The following is a 24,697-nucleotide window of genomic DNA, read 5'->3' on the forward strand; positions in this document are numbered from 1 at the left end:
GCAGGTCGCCTACGGGAGTCAAATCAAAAGACCGTTATCTAGCAAGCCGAACTTGTCCTCGGACACTCCAGGCACTAAAAGCCATATGTAGGATTTCGCGAATCGTCCGTTTGTCGGCGAAATCCTTCGATGTGTTACTGCGACGTTAAACCACACGAATAATAATAATAATAATAATAATAATAATAATAATAATAATAATAATAATAATAATAATAATAATAATAATAATAATAATAATAATTGTACCGGGCGGTACACCTCCGCTCCGCTAATTCAAACATTGCGCCAGTTGAAACCCCCCTTCTGGAGGAAGCCTGAACTTTAACTACAGTGCTAATTATCAAGTTTCTCAGATGATGTCCCTACTTGTAAATGTTGAAGTGTTCTGAACTGTGTCGTTTTCGATGTATTTTTGTTTTGCCTGTAGTAAGAAGTGTGAACATTCTCTTCTAGATGGCACTACTGAAGGACTACAATGGTGCACCCTAGTGCGAAGTGAAAGAACTTTTTTTTTTTTTTTTTTTTTTTTTCAGAAATTTTGTGTTCAAAAGTTTGTTCTTTGTTAAATTTATTTCAGTCATTGTTTAGGTTGGCTGTATAACCCTGCTCTTTCCCCTTGTTTTGAATTTACCAATCCCGAATTTCTCTAATGAATTTTCCACCAATAATGTGTTTCTTCTTCATCTGGTGTAGGGGTTTTCGTTGTTAGCCAATAAAATGATTGTGGGCGGGTGTTATCATTCCTGAAAGGTCTCGAATGTTCCGCGAGGGTATATAAACTGCTGATTTTCGGGTCTCCGCGCCACTTCAGTAACATCTATCAGTGTGTAAATTATGTAGCAGGGGGCGGGAAGCGCCTCTTTCTTCGGGCAGCAGTTCAACCACCAGGTAATGGCCGTCTCTTGTAACTTATTTTCTTGCCAGATCAGCAGTTTAACCCTCGGGGCGGGTTCGAACCTTCTACCATGTAACTTCCTCTAAAATGTAAAAGACTCTTGATTTAAATTCTGCCTCTGTAACTACATATGGGGATAGAGAGTGCTTAACCCTCTCGAGCTCCCATTCATGTTGCTTTGAGGTGAACTTATTTTCACAACCGTTTCATCCCTTCTAATGTAATGTAAATCGTTTCCTTATATAAGTCACCTCTTTAGTATGGGATTAGCCCTTGCATAAGCGGCCTAAGGCCAAATTAGGTTTTAATTAAGTATATTCGGAGTGCAAGTTTCGCCTCCACTCAAGTTTGTATCTTGGGGCCTTGTAAATTTCCCGTTTATTTACTATATCGGCCTCAGTAGGTTGGGTATTTTTACCCCTGTGTTTATGTCCGTAGAGGACAACTTGAAGGTGGAGTTTGGTATGGCCTTTGATAGGCTGGAACTTTGAGAGCGGGTTGCGCTTCCCAAAAAAAAAAAAAAAAAAAAAAAAAAAATTGTTTCTGTGTGCCTTGAGGAGGCTTTTACTATGTAATTGGGAGCAAGTGCTCTTGAGCATGATTGGGGTCTTCTACCCCTTGGTTGAATCTGGTATACGGGTAAAGTTGGGCTTATAGCTCAAGAATTGTGTGTCTGGCTCTCGGAGCCCAAATCCTGTAACTCTGTAATTGTACATTCTCGATTTATTGTTAAGCTACTGAGTACCTGATATATTTGTTATTTCTTGATCTTGAAAAGAAAATATAACCTTGTTAAATTTTAAATTAACTTTAATTTCGTAGATTGAGACCTATTCATCCCAGCACTTTCATTCACCTCTAACTACCACGGATAACTCCGTAACAATAATAATAATAATAATAATAATAATAATAATAATAATAATAATAATAATAATAATAATAATAATAATAATAATAGTAATAAATGATAAAATTTATGTTAATTTAAAATTTTTCGTTCACATAAGACTAGAATTTCCGTGTAATAGCAAGATGATCACAACAACATTTTGGGGCTCCCCCTCTCACATTCGAATTAGACTCCAATTTTTTAATTTAAATACTATGGCGAATTTGCTTTGAAAACTGCACGGAATATGACACGGCTTAGGCATCCATACGCTTTTATTTATAAAGCGTCCCTGATTGTTTGAACTCCACTTCACTTATCAACAAGTTCTCTTATTGGTTCGAATTACATCTCGAGTATTAATTTTCTGAACTTCATGGCCACTCTACGTACTCTTGTATCGATTTGTTGGTCAAGGTCGACACGATCATGCATGATATGGGTGGCGAAGTTTGAAAATGTTTATAATCGAATATTTAATTTAAAATTGATAAATCGACATTGTACAGAATAAAATGCTATATAGCCTACAACAGCTAAAGCAGTGGTTCTCGAACTATGGTTCGCGTACCCCTATAGACTTGTAGTGGGGTACGCGAGTAGTCTTCAGGGAAAAATGAAGGAAAATTGGAATGTGGAAATGAATAAGAAGAAAGTTAAATATTTATATACCGAGCGAGTTGGCCATTTAGTTAGGGGCGCACAGCTGTGAGCTTGCATTCGAGAGATAGTAGGCTCGAACCAAGCTGTCGGCAGCCCTGAAGATGGCTTTCCGTGGTTTCTCATTTGAACACCAGGCAAATGCTGGGGATGTACCTTAATTAAGGCCACGACCGCTTCCGTCCTACTTCTACCCCTTTCCTTTCCTATCGTCCGCATAAGATCTATCTGTGTTGGTGCATCGTAAAGCCAATTGTAATATATATTGAAATTTTGATGGTTAGCAATGTCTGAATCCAGAAATAAGATATAATTGTTTTATCCTTATTGATTATTTTGATATTGAGGCTAAAAATCTAGCGTTTTGTGATACTTTCGCACAAACAGGATATCCTGTGTTTCTGTATCATTATAGTACTTCACTTGATACAGACACAAACTCTTTAAAATTATTGTGATTTATTTATTTTCACAATCTCGTCTTAATTGCGATTTGCCCCGCGGCGTAGCGGTGGCGTGCTTGCCTCTTACTCAGAGACCCCGGGTTCGATTCCCGGCCAGGTTAGGTTCACTCAGCCTACGTGATTTGAATTGAGGAGCTATCTGCCGGTGAGATGACGGCCCCGGTATAGAAAGCCAAGAACAACGGCCGAGAGGATCCAACGTGCTGACCACACGACACCTCGTAATCTGCAGGCCTTCAGGCTGAGCAACAGTTGTAAGCCATGGCCCTTCGGGGCTATTGTGCCATGGGGGTTTATATAAAAGAATGATTTATAATAATTAGAAATGCTTCAATAATAATCCGGGTACTCACAGTTTTCAAACCTATGATTTAAAGATTCTTTCCTTGGGGTGCATTGCAACGTTTAGCAATGAGTAAGGGGTACAATCTCATAATAGTTTGGGAACCTTGAAAATATATTCCAGCAGCAGACGAGGTCATAAATATCTCACTCACGTTTAGTAACTGATGCGTAAATAACTATTTTTTTTTTTTTTTTTTTTTTTTTGCTATTTGCTTTACATCGCACCGACATAGATGGGTCTTTTTTTGCTATTTGCTATACGTCGCACCAACACAGATATGTCTTATGGCGACGATGGAATAGGAAAGGCCTAGGAAGTGGAAGGAAGCGGCCGTGGCCTTAATTAAGGTACAACCCCAGCATTTACCTGGCGTGAAAATGGGAAACCACGGAAAACCATCTTCAGGGCTGCCGACAGCGGGACTCGAACCCACTATCTCCCGATTACTGGATACTGGCCGCACTTAAGCGACTGCAGCTATCGAGCTCGGTATAGATGGGTCTTATGACGACGATGGGAGAGGAAAGGCCTAGGAGTTGGAAGGAAGCAGCCGTGGCCTTAATTAAGGTACAGCCCCAGCATTTGCCTGGTGTGGGAAACGACGAAAAATCATCTTAAGGGCTACTACCTCCCGGATGCAAGCTCACAGCTGCGCGCCTCTAACCGCACGGCCAACTCGCCCGGTGCACGTTGTTTTAGTTCACTGAGTGTTCGAGGGTATGTTCGGCTCGCCTGGGACAGATCTTTTAATATGGGTGTGAGATGTTGATTTTGAAGTAGGGAGAGGGTGAAAACCAGTGTCGCCATTTAGACTATCTTGTTAAAAAAATGTCTGCTCTAAGCTGAACGTCTCCATTATCAACAATATCACATGCCCCCACTCCATATCAACATCGGAGAGATGTTTGGAACTGAATCTAGGCTTTTGGCATACAATCTAATGATTATAAATTGTTTAACACTACCTATCCTATCCTGCCGGTCAACATTCTGACTGTGAAATTATTTTCACCAACGGGAGGCGAACCAGTTAACCATGCTGTAGTATCATATAGACTTGATGCCTTAAGATCATTTCCACCAGGCAGGCTAGAAGTATCGATATTGCACTAAGAACTTTAACAGTGGTTTACCTAGAGGCAAGTATCGCTCGTTGCTTGTGTATATTGATTTCGTATAAGGCTTCTCCACCATGTCATACGGTTGGTGTCAAGAACTAATTGTGAAACCTCACTAGTGGTTTGTTCGTGCCAGATCTAGGTTAGCTTAGGCCTCACACAACTTCCGCAAAATATCTTAAATAATGAGGTCGATATTTATGTCAATATCCAACGACAGTGATTCGAATAAAATGGTTAAAGGGTCTGAAATCATTCTAATCTGCTAGATTGATTACGGTGTTCATAGTGAACGAAATTTATTAGATTAGAACCTTAGAAGTTCTCCTTCTTATTCTTATTCTTCTTCCTTCTGGCTTTTTCCCAATTTATTGTAATATTGATGTTTATTCGGATCGGTAACTGATCAAGACAGACCCTGTTTAAAGGCAGGTGGCCCTTCCTGACACCAATCCCATGCAGAGAGAAGTATTCATTAAGCTATTCAATTTTGGTCACGTATCTGTCAGTTTGCAATAGGCTGATAGTGGGTTCGAATTCCACTATCGGCAGCCTTGAAGATGGTTTTCATGGTTTCCCATTATAAATATACATCAGCCTCTTGTCGGTAGCTTTACGTTAAAGAACTGAGAGACAAAATTTCAGCACCTCGTTTTCTCCGAAAATTATAAGAGTAGTTAGTGGGACGTAAAATAAATAGCCTTCTTCTTCTTCTTCTTTTCCTACCGTTTTTCCTACCGTTGCGGGTGTGAAGTGCATCGCACATGTGGATTTAGCCCTGTTTTACGGTTGGATGCCCACCCTGTCGCCAACCCTATATGAAGGGATGTAATCACTATTGCGTGTTTCTGTGCTGGTTGGTAGTATGTTATGTTGTCTGAATAGGATGAGGAGAGTGTTGGAACGGACACATATACCCAGTCCCCGAGCCAGAAGAATTAATCAGAAGCGAGTAACATCCCCGACTCGGCTGGGAATTGAACCCGGGACTCTTTAAGCCGAAGGCCAGTGCACTAACCATTCAGCCAACGAGTCGGACGTAAAACAAATAACATTATAGATATTAAATTGGAAAACCATGACCCAAACCGCGAAGCCACATGCTCGGAAATTCCTTTCATCATTGCCTAGTATCAACTGTTTTGCAGTATTATAGTAACACTTGTTTGCTGTATACGATCTGATCACATTATAGGTTATGGATTCACACTAAGGGGCGTTCCCTAATTGGTCTAAACGTGGGAGCATTGGTTGGTAACCGAGTGGCCCTTAGCTGAGCTTGGCATTGCTTCCAATTACCTGTATTGCGCTTCTCACTCTGGACTTTCCTACCCCACCTCTCTTGTTCTCTTCCGACCGGAAAGGTATGTGTTTTGTAAGTCTTAGGAAGACTTTCATTTTCACACTCCTCGTGGCTCTTCCCTCTCCTTTGCCTATCCTCCTCAGTCCGTATGTAGCATATGCTCTACATGTGGTTTTGTCTACTTACAATAAAACAAAGTAATTTAAGGAAAAAGTCATAATGGTAGGAAAGTCATCTCTGAGTCCTGATGTAGCAAATATGCTACATGCATAAAACAACTTAGTGAAACACACTAATTTTCTATGGTGAATTTTTTAAAATTATTTAAGCAAAATGTAACACATGGAATGCATTAACAGGTTCGGGACTGAAGAGGCTATACCACATTTTTTTCTATGGGTCATGTTTATCCCGAGAGAGTTGGCCGTGTGGTTAGGGGTGTGCAGCTGCGAGCTTGCATTTGGGAGATAGTGGGATCGAACCCCACCGTCGGCAACCCTAAAGGTGCTTCTCCGTGGTTTCCTAATTTGACACCATGCAAAGTCTGGCGCTGTACCCTAATTAAGGACACGGCCGCTTCCTTTTTTTCCCTAGCCCTTTCTTATCCCATCGTCACTCTAAGATCTGTGTTGGTGCTGAAAAATCAAAATCCACAGCCTGTTTTCAGTCATTCGAGCGGGTCAGGTGTGGAATGAATGAAGCCCCCATCCAGCGGCGAGGATAGGAATTGTGCCGGCTGCCGAAGCCTGTCGCATCTTGCTGGGGCAATGAGTAGGCCCTAATGTATGACAGATGAAATGAAATGATATTGGAGAGTGTTGCTGGAATTAAAGATGACAGGAGAAACCAGAGTACCCGGAGAAAACGTTGCCCCCCTCCGCTTTGTCCAGGAAAAGTTTCACACGGAGTGACCGGGATTTTGAACTACGGAACCCAGCGGTGACAGGCCGGCGCGCTGCCGCCTGCGCCACGGAGACTCGTGTTGGTGCTACGTAAAGCAAAAATGTAACACAAAAAAGGCAAGCTTATTCCTTTTTCTCCTCTGATTAACGTTATCAAGATGTACTTCCTCTTAAGGGAAATAATCACTGCAGCCGTCATTGTTTATACGTCTTTGAGGAAACACAAATTTCTGATGTTTACCGACATGGCATAGGATTTTGCTTTGTTCATCATCATCATCATCTGTTTACCCTCCAGGGTCGGCTTTTCCCTCGGACACAGCGAGGCATCCCACCTCTACCGCCCCACGGGCAGTGTCCTGGAGCTTCAGACTCTTGGTCGGGGATACAACTGGGGAGAATGACCAGTACCTCGCCCAGGCGGCCTCACCTTCTATGCTGAACAGGGGCCTTGTGGAGGTATGGGAAGATTGGAAGGGATAGACAAGGAAGAGGGAAGGAAGCGGCCGTGGCCTTATGTTAGGTACCATCCCAGCATTCGCCTGGAGGAGAAGTAGGAAACCACGGAAAACCACTTCCAGGATGGCTGAGGAGGGAATCGAACCCTCCTCTACTCAGTTGACCTCCCGAGGCTGAGTGGACCCCGTTCCAGCCCTCATACCACTTTTCAAATTTCGTGGCAGAGCCGGGAATCGAACCCGGGCCTCCGGAGGTGGCAGGTAATCACGCTAACCACTACACCACAGAGGCGCATATTTTGCTTTGTTACTTCATGCAAAGATGACGTGCATTGGAAAACCGATTGTGGCAAGAATTTATGACCGGTGTTATTTCTCTTTATCGTGTGGAACTGGAGCCTAAATGTAAGTCCTGAATTCTGTGAAGTACTTCGCAGAACTCCCGCCGTCCTCATGTTGTGTTGCTGCTTTGCTGTTGTATCTTAAACAGTCCTATAGATAGCACATGCAGTAATGACACTGGCAAGAAACCAAAGATGCTAGGAGGATCGTCAGTATCAAAGTGTCATGGAGAGTCAAGAATTCAACTCGGTGCAAGATGCATTCATTACCTTGTCTGATTTCTTTCTGCGGCATAGCATACAGACTAAAAACACATGCCAAAGATCTTAAATTGAAATGGTTTGAGACACTGGCCAAGATGTATGTTACACAGTTATGCCTTTCGGTTGTATTGCCAAATCTCACTCATTTTATGTTTGTCGTACCTCACGTTGTAAAGACAGGTAGAGGAAACCAAACCGTAAAATTTCATTGTGGGCTTCTAGTTGATATAAAATTACTTTGAAGATGGTTCGGATTTCAGAATCACATGTACGAAATTTAACAGATTCATCTCTAATACCTGTCCGCCTCTGTGGTGTAGTGGTTAGCGTGATTAGCTGCCACCCCCGGAGGCCCGGGTTCGATTCCCGGCTCTGCCACGAAATTTGAAAAGTGGTACGAGGGCTGGAACGGGGTCCACTCAGCCTCGGGAGGTCAACTGAGTAGAGGTGGGTTTGATTCCCACCTCAGCCATCCTGGAAGTGGTTTTCCGTGGTTTCCCACTTCTCCTCCAGGCAAATGCCGGGATGGTACCTAACTTAAGGCCACGGCCGCTTCCTTCCCTCTTCCTTGCCTGTCCCTTCCAATCTTCCCACCCCTCCACAAGGCCCCTGTTCAGCATAGCAGGTGAGGCCGCCTGGGCGAGGTACTGGTCATACTCCCCAGTTGTATCCCCCGACCAAGAGTCTGAAGCTCCGGGACACTGCCCTTGAGGCGGTAGAGGTGGGATCTCTCGCTGAGTCCGAGGGAAAAACCGAACCTGGAGGGTAAACAGATGATGATGATGATGATGATCTCTAATACCTGAAATATAGAGTATAATGTAAAATACGGTATAGAATGATAGATCAGGTGATAAATTATGTTATCTTGGAAGTATAATCACGGAATACAACACAAGTACAGATGAAGGCAGGAGAAGGATAGCAATTTCAAAGCAAGCCTTCGACGACTAGTACAACATACTAAAAGTAGATATTTTGATATAGAAATTAGATTATAATTTGCTAAATATTTGTTTGGAGTACTTCATAATATGGCAGCGAGAGATGGGCAATAGACAAACGGGAAAGGGGACAACTGGAAGCTGCAGAAATCTGGATGTAGAGGAATATGAACAAAACGATTTGGACAAATAAACCATACGAGACTTAATGAAGAAAAAGAGAGGACTCTTACAACAAATGCAAATTTCTGGAAGAGATAGCTGAAGAAAGATCCTGAGAAAGAAAGTAATTTGAGTGAAAGAAGTACAAGGATGATGATGATGATGATGATGATGATGATGATGATGATGATGATGATGATAAATACTTTCGTGAGGCTATTTCTAGCCCGGTGCAGTCCCTGCAAAGCAGACCTTACGAAAGTATGGGCAGCATCTACTACGTAGAGGATACTGCGTGTTACTGTAGTGGAGGACAGTGTTGTGAGTGGTGTGTGAGTTACAGGGATGTTGGAGAAAGTACAACAACCCAGTCCCTAGGCCCATGGAATTAACCAGTTAAGGTTAAATTCTTCGTCGCGGTCGAGAAATCAAACCCGAGGCCCTCCGAAACGAAGACGACTGTGCTGACAGTTCAGCCAAGGAGCCGGAGATGATGATGATGATGATGATGATGATGATGATGATGATGATGATGATGATGATGATGATGGCGAGTGGCAGGGTTTCCTAATTTGATGCCCATGTGTAATCTGTGCGTTTGGTGGTGGTGGTGAAAACGCAAGAGCAAAATTGGGTTTCGGGAGTAACGAAGGACTGAAAAGATTGGTCGGCTAATTCATGACTAGCTGGTGTACCCGTGCTACGATACGGAATTCTACATTGTATACAGATTTCTAGATGAAGTCATGTAGACGTTGTGAATACTAATTTATTAAATTGCATAATAACATAGGTATTTAAAAATTAGATTTCGGGCGCCTTCCCCTAAACTACTATTTCAATACGCGCGAATAAAGTTATTTATAGCCTAGACTGTAGTGATTTATTACCTACTTTACATACCGATTTTCATAAAATTCTCTTCACCCATTTACTCGGGGCACGGCATTGATGTGGGCAGCAAAAATCGAAATTCATTAATATCTCTATTATCATAGTCAGTACGGTAAAAATGTATAAGACACAAATGATACGAAATATGATTCCATATAACCTTAATTATGTAGTATTTGTCGATAAGACCATTAATGTTATAGATTTTTGAGAATTGAAATTTAGTCGTTCTCCTAAACTACCATTTTACTCAGCGTGAATAAAATTATTTATAGCCTAGATTGAAAATGAAAATCCACAGCCTGTTTTAAGTCATTCGACCGGCCCAACAATGGAACGAATGAAGCCCCCATCTAGCGATGAGGATAGGAATTGTGCAGGCTGCCGAAGCCTGTCACACTGGTCTGGGACAATGATTAATGAATGACAAATGAAATGAAATGATATTGGAGAGGGTTGCTGGAATTAAATGTGACAGGGGAAAACCGGAGTACCCGGAGAAAAACCTGTCCCGCCTCCGCTTTGTCATGCAAATGTCTCACATGGAGTGACCGGGATTTGAATAGTTTCTTATTCCTCGACTTTAATACCAACTTTTTTTTAATCTCTTCAGCCATTTCATCGTGATGTGCCCCACGATGTCTCCTGCCTGTTGTAAATGGCGACTAAAAGGGGCCCCAGGGGCTCTGAAGTTTGGAGCGAGGGTTGGCAACCACAGGGCTCTTAGCTGAGTCCTGGCACTGCTTCCACTTACTTGCGCTAGGCTCATTACTTTAATTTATCCTATCTGACCTCCCTTGGTCAACTCTTGTTCTTTTCCGACCCTGGGGGTATTAGAGCACTCGATGTCTAGGGAGTTAATCATTTTCACGCCCTTAGTGGCCCTTGTCTTTCTTTGACCTATACCTTCATGTTTTGAATTGTCGGATCCCTTCCACTTTTTCTCTCTGATTAGTGCTATATAGAGGATGGTTGCGTAGTTGTTCTTCCTCTTAAAACAATAATCACCACCACCACCAGCACCTCTCATGTTGTGCGTACAAATTAATTACAGACAGACTTGACCGACAACTAAAATGTGCATTTCCTTGTTACTGTGAACACGACAGATAGAGAAATGCCACTCTCTCTTAAAAATTCAAATCAATGTACAGACGAAACTCTTATTTTATACAAGAAGACATTGCAGGAACTTCATTGAAGAAACCATACCCTAAGTCGCCAATGTTAAATTACTTCCTGGAAACTATATTTAAAAAAATAAGAAGGTACTTGAATATATTTTGTCTGCAGTGTGACGGTGGTTAGAGTTCCTAGCCGCCCTCACCCATACAGATTATACCGAGAGTCGGTCTATTTTATCGCCTCCACAATCCTCGCGTAAGCGATTTCGGAAGTTAAGACTTCAATCATCTCCGGGACTAGGTTGTAGTCTCACAACCAAAGAAAAATGTATATGGAGGCATAAGCACTTCACTGACAAGTCTTATAATTAAAATCAACCGAGGAGAATTCATCCAGTTCTAACCTAACTGACTAATGCTGCATAATCCTGTATCTGTGACAACCATGCAAAGAATGGGTGCGCTTTGTCGGCCAAGAAATACTCTCTGCTGCGTACCATACCCAATACCTACTTGCTGATATCTCCGAGGGACTAAACCTCTGAGCTGTCACCCCGAGGACATCATCAAGTATTTTGAGGGGATGTTGCTTCCTTGACCTAACGCAGGAAGCTTATAGCGATGACGGCCCCTCCCCGCCGTTACCCGTATCGACCGTCCAAATAGTCGGTGCGTTTCGACACCTCCGGAATCCTTTCGGACGCAAACCTTACCTCGAATAACAAGTACAATGAACAACTGAGCAAGCATCATAGTGGTGATGGCACCTCCCCGCCAATACTCGAGACGACCGTCCAGAGAGTTAGTACGCTTTGTCACCTCCGGAATCCTTCCGGACGCGCACGGCCCTTATGAATCCTTGCTTCATTCTTCCCTATCAGAAGACAGAATCCTTGCCTTCTGACATAAAATGAATGTGGACTTCACAGTAAGCGACCTATTCAACGCTAACATGTATCAGACTTGTATTATTGTTAACCGGAAAACATCGAATTGGTTCTGACTTTAGAGTAGAATGAAACCATCTTTTAAACCTAAGAATATATTATTCGAAGGAATAAGGTCGTAAGGGCCAAAAATTGAGTTTATATCGCATATACGTTCTTTATCATTAGGGAATTGGTAATTTCTACAGTGAAATACTCTCCTCTGGCAGTCCATCCTGAAGATACATACATTTTAGAATATCCAGCGTCACTATTTCACTTATGTCGATGATGCATCACGCTTAATTAATATAATATTGTACATTGCATATATTAAAAGATGTCTCATTTGCACACAATCATATATTTCCTGGCTATAACAGGTTTCCTTAGAAACAGTTTCGGTATATCAAATTTCGAAAAACGGACCGGCCCAAACGTCCACACATAGTCTATTTGTCTCATATAATCGAAACAGCTACAAGAAATATACCTAATTTCTAATATCACATGCAATCGTAAATAACACGTTACATTTAACATAATATGTAGGGATTTGAGTTATCCTTTATTGCGCTTAGACCCCGACGGTATTAGAGTTGCGAGGCCTAGAGCGTCTTACATTTTCACGCCCTACGTGTCCCAGGTCACTTCTTGGCCGATATTTTCATTTTCGAAGTTTCGGATTCCTTCCATGTTTCCCCTCTGATTAGTGTTAATAGGTGGTTGGTAGAGAGTTACTTTCCTGTTCCATTATTTTGCTCGTACAACTATTTCAGAATACAGAACAGGGATTTCTTAACTTGAGCTCCGTGCGGGGGTCCTCGAAAGTCAAATAAAAAATTAACATTTTCATCGACTATAATTTTGCTTTATTTCTGGCAGTGAATAATAGTAATATTATGCTTCATTAAATAATAAAAACTGTTAACAGTCAGGTTTTATTAAATGACTAGCAAATGTATCCCTGTTTCGCAACGATATTCTGTATTGTAGACAGATTTCTACGTCAATTACTGTACACAGAAGGTTATATTAAATTGCATGTCTCTTAGCGTTATCCGATAAACATCATGGGGAAGTCCCTATACCTTGTTTGCGATGTAAGGTGCCAGATTTCCTACTGCCATTCGCAATCCAGGTCACGAGTTTCTACTATAACGGAAGGCTCACTTGTCTATTGCCATTCACAATCGAGATGGTTAGTTTTCATTATAAAGACAGGCCCCCATTTCCTAAGCCCAGTCAAAATCGAGTTAGGGAGATCTGATTGTAATCGAGAAATGCAACTCTATCTAACATATAAGGGATCGATATACGACAAAAAGTCACAGAACCGAAGTTGTATATCTCTCCAAATTGAGCACCGATTATGCTATCTGTTTCGTGATATGACTTACCATTCAGCCACCAATTACCCGGAAACGAAGATCTGCACCGTCATTAAAATTGCCTCCATATTTCGATAGGTCTATTTTTTGGGCCAACATGTTACACATTTTTACATCTTGGAGTTTTTGCTCAAAGGAAAGAGTGTCCAGGTCTCGGGATTAGTACTCGCATGAATATGGAGAAATTACGGAATAAAATAATACAGTTGAGAAAGTCAACATTAATTGAAAATAAGATAATAATTGAGGACAGCCGGATAAGACAAATATGTAAACATCAAGTGGGTGTATTGGAAGAATGAATGTCCCTCGCTAAAATATGGTGATTAGGAATCGGAAGTTGAGTAAATATCCTTTTCTTTCTTGAGTGTTTGAAGACGAGGCCCAACATAATACACAGGAGAAATTTATGTGCAGGGATTCTCAGGAAACAGATAAGATTACTTATGGTGTTATTACTTAGCCTAAAGAGGCAAGGTAGAGGCAAGAAATTAAAGCAGGAAATAGAAGTAGAAGAGAAATACAGTAAGAATGATAGAAAATGCCAGAAAACATCTTACGGTGTGAAATATTAACAGCCAACCTTATTGCTATTCGAAGACTCTTGTAACCAACCTCCAACGGTATTCTACAAATATCCGCAGAATGGCAACATGACGCCTCTCGCGCCTTCTTCCCAAAGAAAAACCACGAGTTTACAAGAACGATGACGAAAATGGCATTACGTAACTTTCATGCTGGCAAGCGGGTAGAAATTCCCCGTGGTAACCTGTAGATACGTTGTTAGTCTGCGACGATGTCCGTCATCCAAAGCAGAATATAGTAATTTTTCTCCGTCATTTGAAGAGTTTAAAATGAAGGGATGTTTCACATATAGGCTACGGATTTTACAGAAAATCAATGGTATAAGAGAAAACTGAAGAAAAAGGAACCAATTCTGGTTATTCTATAAACCATCAGTTTGTTCACTGATTTTAAAATCATATTCATATTTAACCCTGCTCCTGAACAACTATAATCTAAATATGAAGATTGGTCGAGATTTATCTGGCTGTTTCGCCGTGATAATGGAACAGAGAGACAAACAGACTCGAAAGCTAGAAACCATTGATACGGTCTTGAGTCGACTTAAGCGGTTAAAATATGTGAAAAAATTGGCAAGATAAACGAAACTACAGACAGTGGATCCCCTAAAACTTTACTTATATTGATAACTAGCAAATGTACCCGTGCTTCGCTTCGCTATTGTACCTTGTAGACTTATACGGAGTTCTAGGTAAATTACTGTCCACGCAGTGAGTACGATTATTTTAATTTGCACGTCTCTTAGCGCTATCCGAGAAACAAAACGGGGTGAAGCCAACTTTGTTTTCGATGTAAGGTGCACGTTGGGGAAATTGTGATGATAATGGCAGGCCATATTTCCTACTGCCATTCACAATCGAGTTCGGGAGTTTCTTCAATAATTGCAGGCTCATATGCCAACTGTCATTCACAATACAGATGGATAGTTTTCAGTATAATGTAAGCCCCCTTTCCTAATGCCAGTCAAAATAGAGTTGGCGAGATTTGATTATAATCGAGAAATGCAGCCCTATCTAACGTATAAGGGATCGAGGTACAACAATATGTCTTAGGACGAAAGTTTTAGATCTCTCGAAATTGAATGCGATTGTGCTATCTGTTTTGTTATACGACTTACCGTTTAGCCACCAATTACTCCGAAACGACTGTCTGCACCGTCATTGAAATTGCCTCCATGTGTCGATTGTTCCGGGGCCAAAAAGTTATACATTTCAACAGCTTGGGATTTTTCCTCAAAGGAAAGATTGTGAAGGTTTCTGGATTCGCACTCGAATATATACGGAGTGATTGAGGAAGAAAGTATTGCAATTAAGACAGTTGAAATTAATAGAAAATAGGATTATAACTGAGGAAGCCGGATAGGAAAAATATGTAAATACAAAGTGGATGTATTATAAAATGAAGTGTCCGTCACAAAATTGTCATGCTATTAGTTACGGATATAAGAAGGCAGTAACAGAGGAGAAATTTAGGCGCAGGGATTCTTAGATAAACAGATAACGAGGTGACTTATGGTGTTATTACTTAAGTCAGAGGCAAGACAGGCAAGAAATTAATGCGGAAAACAGAAGCAGAGGATAAATACAGCAAAAATTATAGCAAATGCCAGAAAACGCCTTACGGTGTGAACTCATTCTACACTCCGCGGTACAGTTCAAATATTAACAGTCCCTTTAGTACTATTCGAAGACCGTTGTAACCTCCAATGGTTTTCCGAAAATATCCTGCAGAATAGCAATATGGAGTCTCTATCGCCTTCCACTCAACGATAAATCACGAGTTTACAGGATTTTTGACGAAAATGATATTACGTTACTTCCCTGCTGACAAGCAGCCAGTGAAGTTGCCATGGTAACAGGTAGGTTTGCTTTGGTCACCGAGCTCGATAGCTGCAGTCACTTAAGTGCGGCCAGTATCCAGTATTCGGAAGATAGTGGGCTCGAACCCCACTGTCGGCAACCCTGAAGATGGTTTCCCGTGGTTTCCCATTTTCATACCAGGCAACTGCTGGGGCTGTACCTTAATTAAGGCCACGGCCGCTTCCTTACCTGTCCTAGCCATTTCCTCTCCCATCGTCGCTGTAAGACCTATCTTTGTCTGTGCGACGTAAAGCAAATAGCGTTTATGGTCTGTCGGCCACTCAATGCAGAGCATGAAGCCCGCAGAAAATAGTAAATTTCTCCGTCATTTGAAGATTAAGCGAAATTATGCTTGTAACAAAAGTTGTTGGAAATGAAGGAACGTTTCACATATAGTCCATGGATTTTACAGAAAATCAACAGTATAAGAGAAAATGGAACATAATTGTAGTGATTTCCCTATAAATCCCCTGTCTATTCATTCATTTTTAAATCATATGCTTATCTGGATGAGTATATTCTCTATATGAAGTTTGGTCGAGATCTATCCAGCCGTTTCACCGTAATGGTGGTACAGACGGACAAACAGATAGACGGCCAAACATACAAAAAACAAAGCAAAGTCATCTCCATACAGGCCATGAAGGCCCTTGGAGGGGTGGAAGGTAAAGGCTTCCGCCATTCGTAAACTGGGCACTTAATGGGATAGAGTGGTTAGCTCTACGCCCGGCCGGCTTTGCCCCAAGGAATTAACCTGGTAATCATTTTTGGTGTAGGCTGAGTGAACCTCAGGGCCATATGCATCTCCGGAAGTGGAAATCTCGTTTCTTAAATTTTACGACTCCCTGCGGGGATTCGAACCCGCGTCCTTCCGGGAAAACCGAGCTTGCCTTTACCGCCTCGGCCACGCAGCTCCCGGCCAGACAGACACGAAAGTTAAAAATCACTGATTCAGTCTTGAGTTGACCTAAATCGGATAAATGTCTGAATAATTGGCAAAACAAACGAAATTACAGACAGCGGACCCCCTATAACTTTATTTATATGACGAAGGGTGTTTGGTTCATGTTACATCTCCCGTGATTCGCTCTCCATCTCCCCTCACCATTCAGGTGAGTCCATGTGTTATGTTTCCGCGTGAATCTGATGAAGGTAAAAGAGAGAACGTACTGTAAGCTGGTACTAGACAGTTCTGAGGGCTGTACGGGTTCCCTTGCCTGAAATTATGTCTGGCCGAGACTTAAATGAACACTAGTGTACAGTCCCTCGTGGGAAATTGGGAAACCAGGGAAAAGCACCTTCAAGATGTCGACAGAAGCGTTCGCACCCACGAACCCACTCTCTACAGAATGCAGGTCTCGAACTGCGTAGTCAAGTTGCTTCGTGTATATAGTATTATTTTTATGATCATTATTCATCCATCGATAGATACAGCCATCTGTGGGCCACGTTTACACAACCTACCTGCCCTTCTGTGAACCATACTAGTGCCCTTCTCTTTGCACTCTCGCCAAATATCCGTAAGTCTTTGGTTCCTTCTTCCACCGAGAGTTCCATGGTTTCGGCAGTGGCTTTTCGGGTGCATCCCTCACTCCCGCACATATTTTCCTAAACGTTGTTCTGACCTGTATCTCTTCTTCGTTGCCACCCACTTCTTCTAGGTCCTTGAGTACCTGCGTTAAGCCACCCAAGCTGTGTTTTCCCCTTTTTGTAGGAGTATTTTGTTGGACAACCTCTCTTGATCCATCCTGTTATTGTATCCATAAAAGATCAGTCTTCTTTTTCTCATCGTCGTGGTAATTTTTCCGATGTATTTATAGAGTTCCTGGTTCGATCTCACCCGGAAGGTGCGTTAGTCATTTTGCGACTTCTTTGGACCCAAGAATTTTCGAAGGAACTTTCTTTCTCTTCTTTTCAAGGTCTGAGTCCACCTCCCTTGTCAGTGTTCCCTTTCAATTTTATTATTGTTATTATTATTATTATTGTCCGCCTCTGTGGTGTAGTGGTTAGCGTGAATAGCTGCCACCCCCGGAGGCCCGGGTTCGATTCCCGGCTCTGCCACGAAATTTGAAAAGTGGTACGAGGGCTGGAACGGGGTCCACTCAACCTCGGGAGGTCAACTGAGTAGAGGTGGGTTCGATTCCCACCTCAGCCATCCTGGAAGTGGTTTTCCGTCGTTTCCCCACTTCTCCTCCAGGCGAATGCCGGGATGGTACCTAAGGCCACGGCTGCTTCCTTCCCTCTTCCTTGCCTATCCCTTCCGATCTTCCCATCCCTCCACAAGGCTCCTGTTCAGCATAGCAGGTGAGGCCGCTTGGGCGAGGTACTGGTCATTCTCCCCAGTTGTATCCCCCGACCAAGAGTCTGAAGCTCCAGGACACTGCCCTTGAGGCGGTAGAGGTGGGATCCCTCGCTGAGTCCGAGGGAAAAACCGAACCTGGAGGGTAAACAGATTATTATTATTATTATTATTATTATTATTATTATTATTATTATTATTATTATTATTATTATTATTATTATTATTATTATTATTATTTCATCGCTCTGGTTTTAAAACACCATTATCCCCCCTCGATGGGGTTGAGATACAAAACTGAGTATGGACTACAGTGCGTTTCGATGTTACCGGAGTTGGTTTTTTGAGTCTATGTATGGCATTTACTGTAGCAAGCGATTAAATCTACTGAGCTTTCCGTTGTGTCAGCTTTGCACCCACAAAAGCAACGTCACTAATTACGGACTACTCCGTAAGCTTCCCCCACCAAATAGTTTTTCAAAACAAAGGATTAATTTTTAAACAGTAGCTATCTGTTGCCGCAGTTTTAACCTGAGCTCAGCTAATGAAGTGTGTCGACGCTGCACTAATTGGAGCCGCGTATAAAGCTAGTAGAGGCGTTCCGCTAATGGCATCACTAATGTGGCACTCGACATCTGGCATCGCTAAAGAGTTCCTCGACCGAGTGTTAACGATTAGTACCCCACAAACTAATCTATTTCTCATTCCTTGTTTCATATTACCGTAGGTACAAAATTTGTATTTAATACTTCATTTATCAGGGAGTCTGCCTAGCCGAAACGGTAAGGATGAGCTTAGTACAATCAATCAATCAATCAATCAATCAATCAATCAATCAATCAATCAATCAATCAATCAATCAATCAATCAATCAATCAATCAATCAATCAATCAATCAATCAATCAATCAATCAATCGATCAATCAATCAATCAATCAATCAATCAATCAATCAATCAATCGATCGATCAATCAATCAATCAATCAATCAATCAATCAATCCTTGCATTTTACGGGAATTTTAATCTGAAGAGGACTTTTCATTTAGAAAATTGTATTTGCACTGTGCTGGATTCTAACTACGGTCCATTTCGAGAGAAATAGCTCACCTGAAAAGATGTGGATTCGATTTCCTGTTAGAAAGTTGAGAAATTTAGGAATATCATTTCTAATTCAGGACGGATATATTGACTTGGGGTTAGAAATGTACTTAGTAATAATAATAATAATAATAATAATAATAATAATAATAATAATAATAATAATAATAATAATAATAATAATAATAATAATCCCTTTTCATTCCTTTGTCCTCGAAAAGACGTGATGACTTCATGAGTCATTATTCTTCAAGTGTGTCTCAGGTTAGCATGTGGATCGTTCTTTGGAAACTTAGTGCAGGTTGATTTACGATCCATGTAATCCATCACATCGGAGGGTGACCACTTGTGTACGAGAATCGAACCTGGGCGTTGGATGAATAGTCAGTGTTGAGGCCTTCGGTTTGGAGAGATCTGGGTTGTATTCCCTGTCGAATGGGCGATTTGAGTTGTATATGGATAACGCCTCTGACTCGCCGACACACCTTTACATATACACACAAAACACACCACTCTACCAATTAGCACTGTAGCACGCAATTGCGAATGCAACCCCAGAAATTTTACTTCCTCAGCTTGTCCTCTCCTCGTATACCTCTGTCTTCCCATATTCTTGACTTCTCAAACTCGTTCTTGAATTTTTCATTAGTTCACTTTCTCACTGTTGGGATATTTGTATCTGATAATTTCTTCTCCTTCATCCTTTCCTCATTTGATCAGTATGGGATCCGTACCTCGATTATTTGTGAGAAAAACCAACAGGGTGAAACCAAGCTATCACTACTACCAATATTTTTTTGGTACAATTGAAGAAAGCGTAATTTCACTATCCCTTCAGCAGTAAAGCCAACTAGTGGATACAGTGCACATTGTGATAGTACATATATCACACCCTCGTACTATATGTAGAAATGAGAGATATTATTGTCAGTATTCGATTATTATTATTATTATTATTATTATTATTATTATTATTATTATTATTATTATGATTATTATTTCATTTGTATATTTTGTCATTAATATTTGTAAGCTGGGAGATATCCATATGTAGTATGAGTAATTGGTTTTGTACAACGGCTGGGAAAACATTGCTATATTGGACTTGAAAAATTTGGATGAGTCGTGTGTCTACCCCAGTGTCTGATGAGATGTACTTGTTGTTGTCGTCGGGAAGTTCTATGAATCATGTGAATAGCCCAGAATCACATGAACTTGTTGATGTTGTACTCGGAAAGTTCTATGACTCATGTGAAACACTCCAGAGTTTGTTTTTGTCTTGGGAGCAAGAAGAAGTCCACGGCATGGTCTTGACTAGAGGATACACTCATGATTGGCTGACCAGGATAAATCTAGGCATATCATGTGAGAGGAATGGGAATGCTGATGTCTATAAAGGTTGATTAAACGGCGGGAACCACAGACTGTATGGGAAGAAAGTAGTGCGGACACATTGTACGAGAAGGAAATAGTGCGTACACACGATACGGGAGTGAAACTTCACAAGACGGTAATGGAGTGAGACTGGTGTACTTTACTGGACTGGACTTCAAACGTTCGTGGAACGTACTCTTGTTATGTTCGTGGAAAGTGGGTAACCAATAAATTGTGGAGTGCTTACGCATTGGGTATTGTAGCACTTGTGGCAGACTGGTATTATATGTTGGTGAAAGCTCTCTCAGACTTTCCATAATTGATATTCATAAACGACAGGCGTGTGTTGCTCAAATGTATATATCTTTACAACAAGTGTTAAAGTCAGTGAACACAGTATTACGAGGCACAGTATCTGTGTGATATTATAAGTTCTGATTATGAGAATCGGCAAGTCATGTTGATACAGACACAGTGAAGGGTTCTTATCTACATATATGTACATTGTTCTACGGACTGACTATAAATGGTAGCTTAGTTCTCGCTTTCGTTTTCCCACCGTTTTCTTTGTTGTTGTTTTTGTAAATATGGAGTCTTCCAGTAATATATTGTTTGTATATTATAAGTGTATTTTGGTGTGTTGATGAGGTGCTCATGCACGGATTTTTTTGAGAATATAATTAGGCATTTTAGAATCAGTGGAGTTATTGATAAACCTAGGTGCAGTTCCTACCCATTTAGTCGTTTTCAGAAGGTTAGGTGAGGCCTGAAGCAGATGTACCAGTACGCAGCATTATGTACACGTCCTGGGAGATAAAGAATTATCATGCTCTATCTAAATTCGAGGGATCCATTCTGGTGAACTCTGGCGCCCATACTACGGACATTTCAATTAATTATGTTTATTATAATTTATTTATTCATCGAAGTATTACAACATCTGAAATTAAATGACAGTAAGTGCGAATTCGATAAGTAATAACATCCAGTAACGCAAAAGTAAAACCGTCGACATGGTCGCTCAGATGGTTACAGACATGTAGGCCTATGACGAACTCGGAATGGCGCAGACAGGGTGTTGGACCGACAGAAGGCTCGGCTGCCGAAACGCACATCTCTCTCTCTCTCTCTCACTCTTTATTTCTCTCCGTACTATTTGTCCATCCCTAAGACACCGTTTCGTTGTTTGTCGTGTGAGGAAATATTTTCATCATCATCATCATCATCATCTGTTTACCCTCCAGGTTCGGCTTTTCCCTCGGACTCAGCGAGGGATCCCGCCTCTACCACCTCAAGGGCAGTGTCCTGGAGCTTCAGACTCTTGGTCGGGGGATACAACTGTGGAGGATGACCAGTACCTCGCCCAGGCGGCCTCACCTGCTATGGTGAACAGGGTCCTTGTAGGGGGATGGGAAGATTGGAAGGGATAAGCAAGGATGAGGGAAGGAAGCGGCCGTGGCCTTAAGTTAGGTACCATCCCGGCATTCGCCTGGAGGAGAAGTGGGAAACCACGGAAAACCACTTCGAGGATGGCTGAGGTGGGAATCGAACCCACCTCTACTCAGTTGACCTCCCGAGGCTGAGTGGACCCCGTTCCAGCCCTCGTACCACTTTTCAAATTTAGTGGCAGAGCCGGGAATCGAACCCGGACCTCCGGGGGTGGCAGCTAATCACGCTAACCACTACACCACAGAGGCGGACCAGGAAATATTTTACAGGAGATAAAAGAAATTCGTGTGGCTATTTCTGGACTTGTGCAGCTCTTGTAAGACAGACCCTACAACGAGGGTGTGTCTTCTATGCCGTGTACAGTGGTGATGGTGGTGGCGATTATTGTTTTAAGAGGAAGGACGACTGGGCAACCATCCGCATATGCCGTGTATAGCATACTGTGTGTTACTGTAAGCCAAGGTAATTAACTCGTTAGGGTAAAATTCCTCGATCCAGCTGGGAATCGAACCCGGGTCCTTCTGAACCGAAGGCGACTACGCGGAACATTCAGCTAAGGATCTGGACTACCCGAGATGGAAGTGAGATAACGGTGAAATGTTGAAAATTGCACTAAATTTGCGGAATGTCTCAATAAATAGAAAAATCAGCTGCTAGTAATGCCTAGGCTATACACTCTGTAAATGGTACGGATACAACAAGTTCTCATATAACAATCGCCAGACATTCAAGTGTTCAATATTACTTCGAGATAATTCCCTTACTAGGGTCGTCGACACTGCATGAAGAATTGCCTCCTCCAGTTGTGATGTCCTTGTCCTTCTAGGTCTCACCCGTTCACGTGTAGCAGGCTTAAACTTCCCATGCTCCCTGAGATAACAACTAGTTGCTTCAAACGGCTTCCTATCGGGGCATCTTCGTTCTGGAAATCTCTCCCGATACAAACGTCGAGCAGCACAACCATTACCGTATGCTAATCCATGCATCAAATGGGCACATGCCAACTCTACATTTGTGAACATCTGCATTGCACTGTACTGGAAACCAAGTCAACTTGAACACTAGTCAACAATTACGTGCTTGCCAAGTCTGTAATGAACACTAAACAGTTGATGGTACGTGTAGTAAGGCGATGGAGTGAGTCGCATGTCAACATTACATTCGGGCAAATGGAACACAAAACACTGGCGGTGAATCTAAGAATTACTATTTAACCAGACGTAACCAAGAGATAATTAGTAATGTTTTTGTTTTCAACGTACCACTAACTACTTTCAAGGTTTTCGGAGACGCCGAGGTGCCGGAATTTCGTCCCGCAGGAGTTCCTTTACGTACCAGTAAATCTGTCGACACGAGGCTGACGTATTTGAGCACTTTCAAAAACTAGCTGCGTCTGCGAGAAGTCGCAGCAGCTTTTAGGCACGGCTCGAATAACAGATTTTACACTCTTAGCTACAAACATCAGTCTCGACAGACAATGAATCAATGCATATTCATTATAAAACTGTTCATTCTGCAGTGAGCCGGCCCCACTGTGTAGGGGTAGCGTGCCTGCCTCTTACCCGGAGGCCCCGGGTTCGATTCTGGGTAGCTCGGACGGTAGAGCGCTGACCTTCTGAGCCCAGCTTGGCAGCTTCGATCCTGGGTCAGTTTGATGGTACTATGATCGTGATGAGAAATCGCGTGGATGCGCAGTAAGATGGACGAGGGGTAACCATGGCTGCCGCGCATGCGCCTATCTCAAGTCTCGATGCCTGACAATTAACATCTATTCCGTCCGCGGAGACTCTTGAGAATAGAGATGATGTCGAGAAGTGTCAAAGTGGTAGGGCCATGTTTACGTAGATCTGAGGGATGTTACGAGATCCACTCAGCCTATGTGATTACAATTGAGGAGCTATCTGACGGTGATATGGCGGCCTCGATCTAGAAAGCCAAGAATAACGACCGTGAGGATTCGTCGTGCTGACCACACGACACCTCGTAATCTGCAGGCCTTCGGATGGAGCAGCGGTCGCTTGGTAGGCCATGGCCCTTCGGGGCTGTTGCACCATGGGGTTTGGTTTGGTTCATTCTGCAGTACATACAATAAAGTGTACCTAAGGCACAATGGCCCTACCACTTTGAAACATCTCGACATCACCTCTATTCGCAAGAGACTCCGCGGACGGAACAGATGTTTATTGTCAGGCCTTGAGACTTGAGACAGGCGCATGCGCGGCAGCCATGGTTACCCCTCGTCCCTCTTACTGCGCATCCACGCGACTTCTCCTCACCACAGAACCGCCCCAGGATCGAACCTGCCAAGTTGAGCTCAGGTCAGCGCTCTACCGTCCGAGCTACCCAGCCCGGCGTAACCAAGAGACCATACGCAATGCACCTGTGAGACCTGTTATACATCAGAGCATCCAAGATTCAGTGCGACGGTGGATTGATGCATGTATCAATCCTAACGGAAGGCATTTTGTACATTCCATGTGGTATGCTGGTACGTTCTGTTTCTGTGTGTTTTCCATGATAAATATACTACGTAGAGTTGCAGAAAATGAGTTCTAACATGGAAATAAAGCGTTTCCAGACCCATGTTAATATAACATATTTTATCATTCTTCGTGCGAGGAATGTGTCCTGGCAGTTTCGTTGTAACTTATTGTTATACCCTGTATTTAATTTTCACGGCTGCATTGTATTTATTGTGCTGTAGAACAAGCTGTAACAGCTTCATTTTAGATAATAAAAAGTAATGACTATAATATCAAGTAGCGAATATTTAAAATAACTTAAATAGTATATTTAAGTGGTAAGCCTATTCAATACATATAGAATTTATTACACATAGTACATGTTTCTTCTCCGAAGGGACATCATCAGGCTAGAATAAATTACAATAACATATCAGCATACAAAAGTTACATTATTAGATTGGAAATAAATAAAAAAAACAC

The sequence above is a fragment of the Anabrus simplex genome, chromosome 1 (genome assembly GCF_040414725.1).
Source record: "Anabrus simplex isolate iqAnaSimp1 chromosome 1, ASM4041472v1, whole genome shotgun sequence".
In the NCBI taxonomy this organism is placed as follows: domain Eukaryota; kingdom Metazoa; phylum Arthropoda; class Insecta; order Orthoptera; family Tettigoniidae; genus Anabrus; species Anabrus simplex.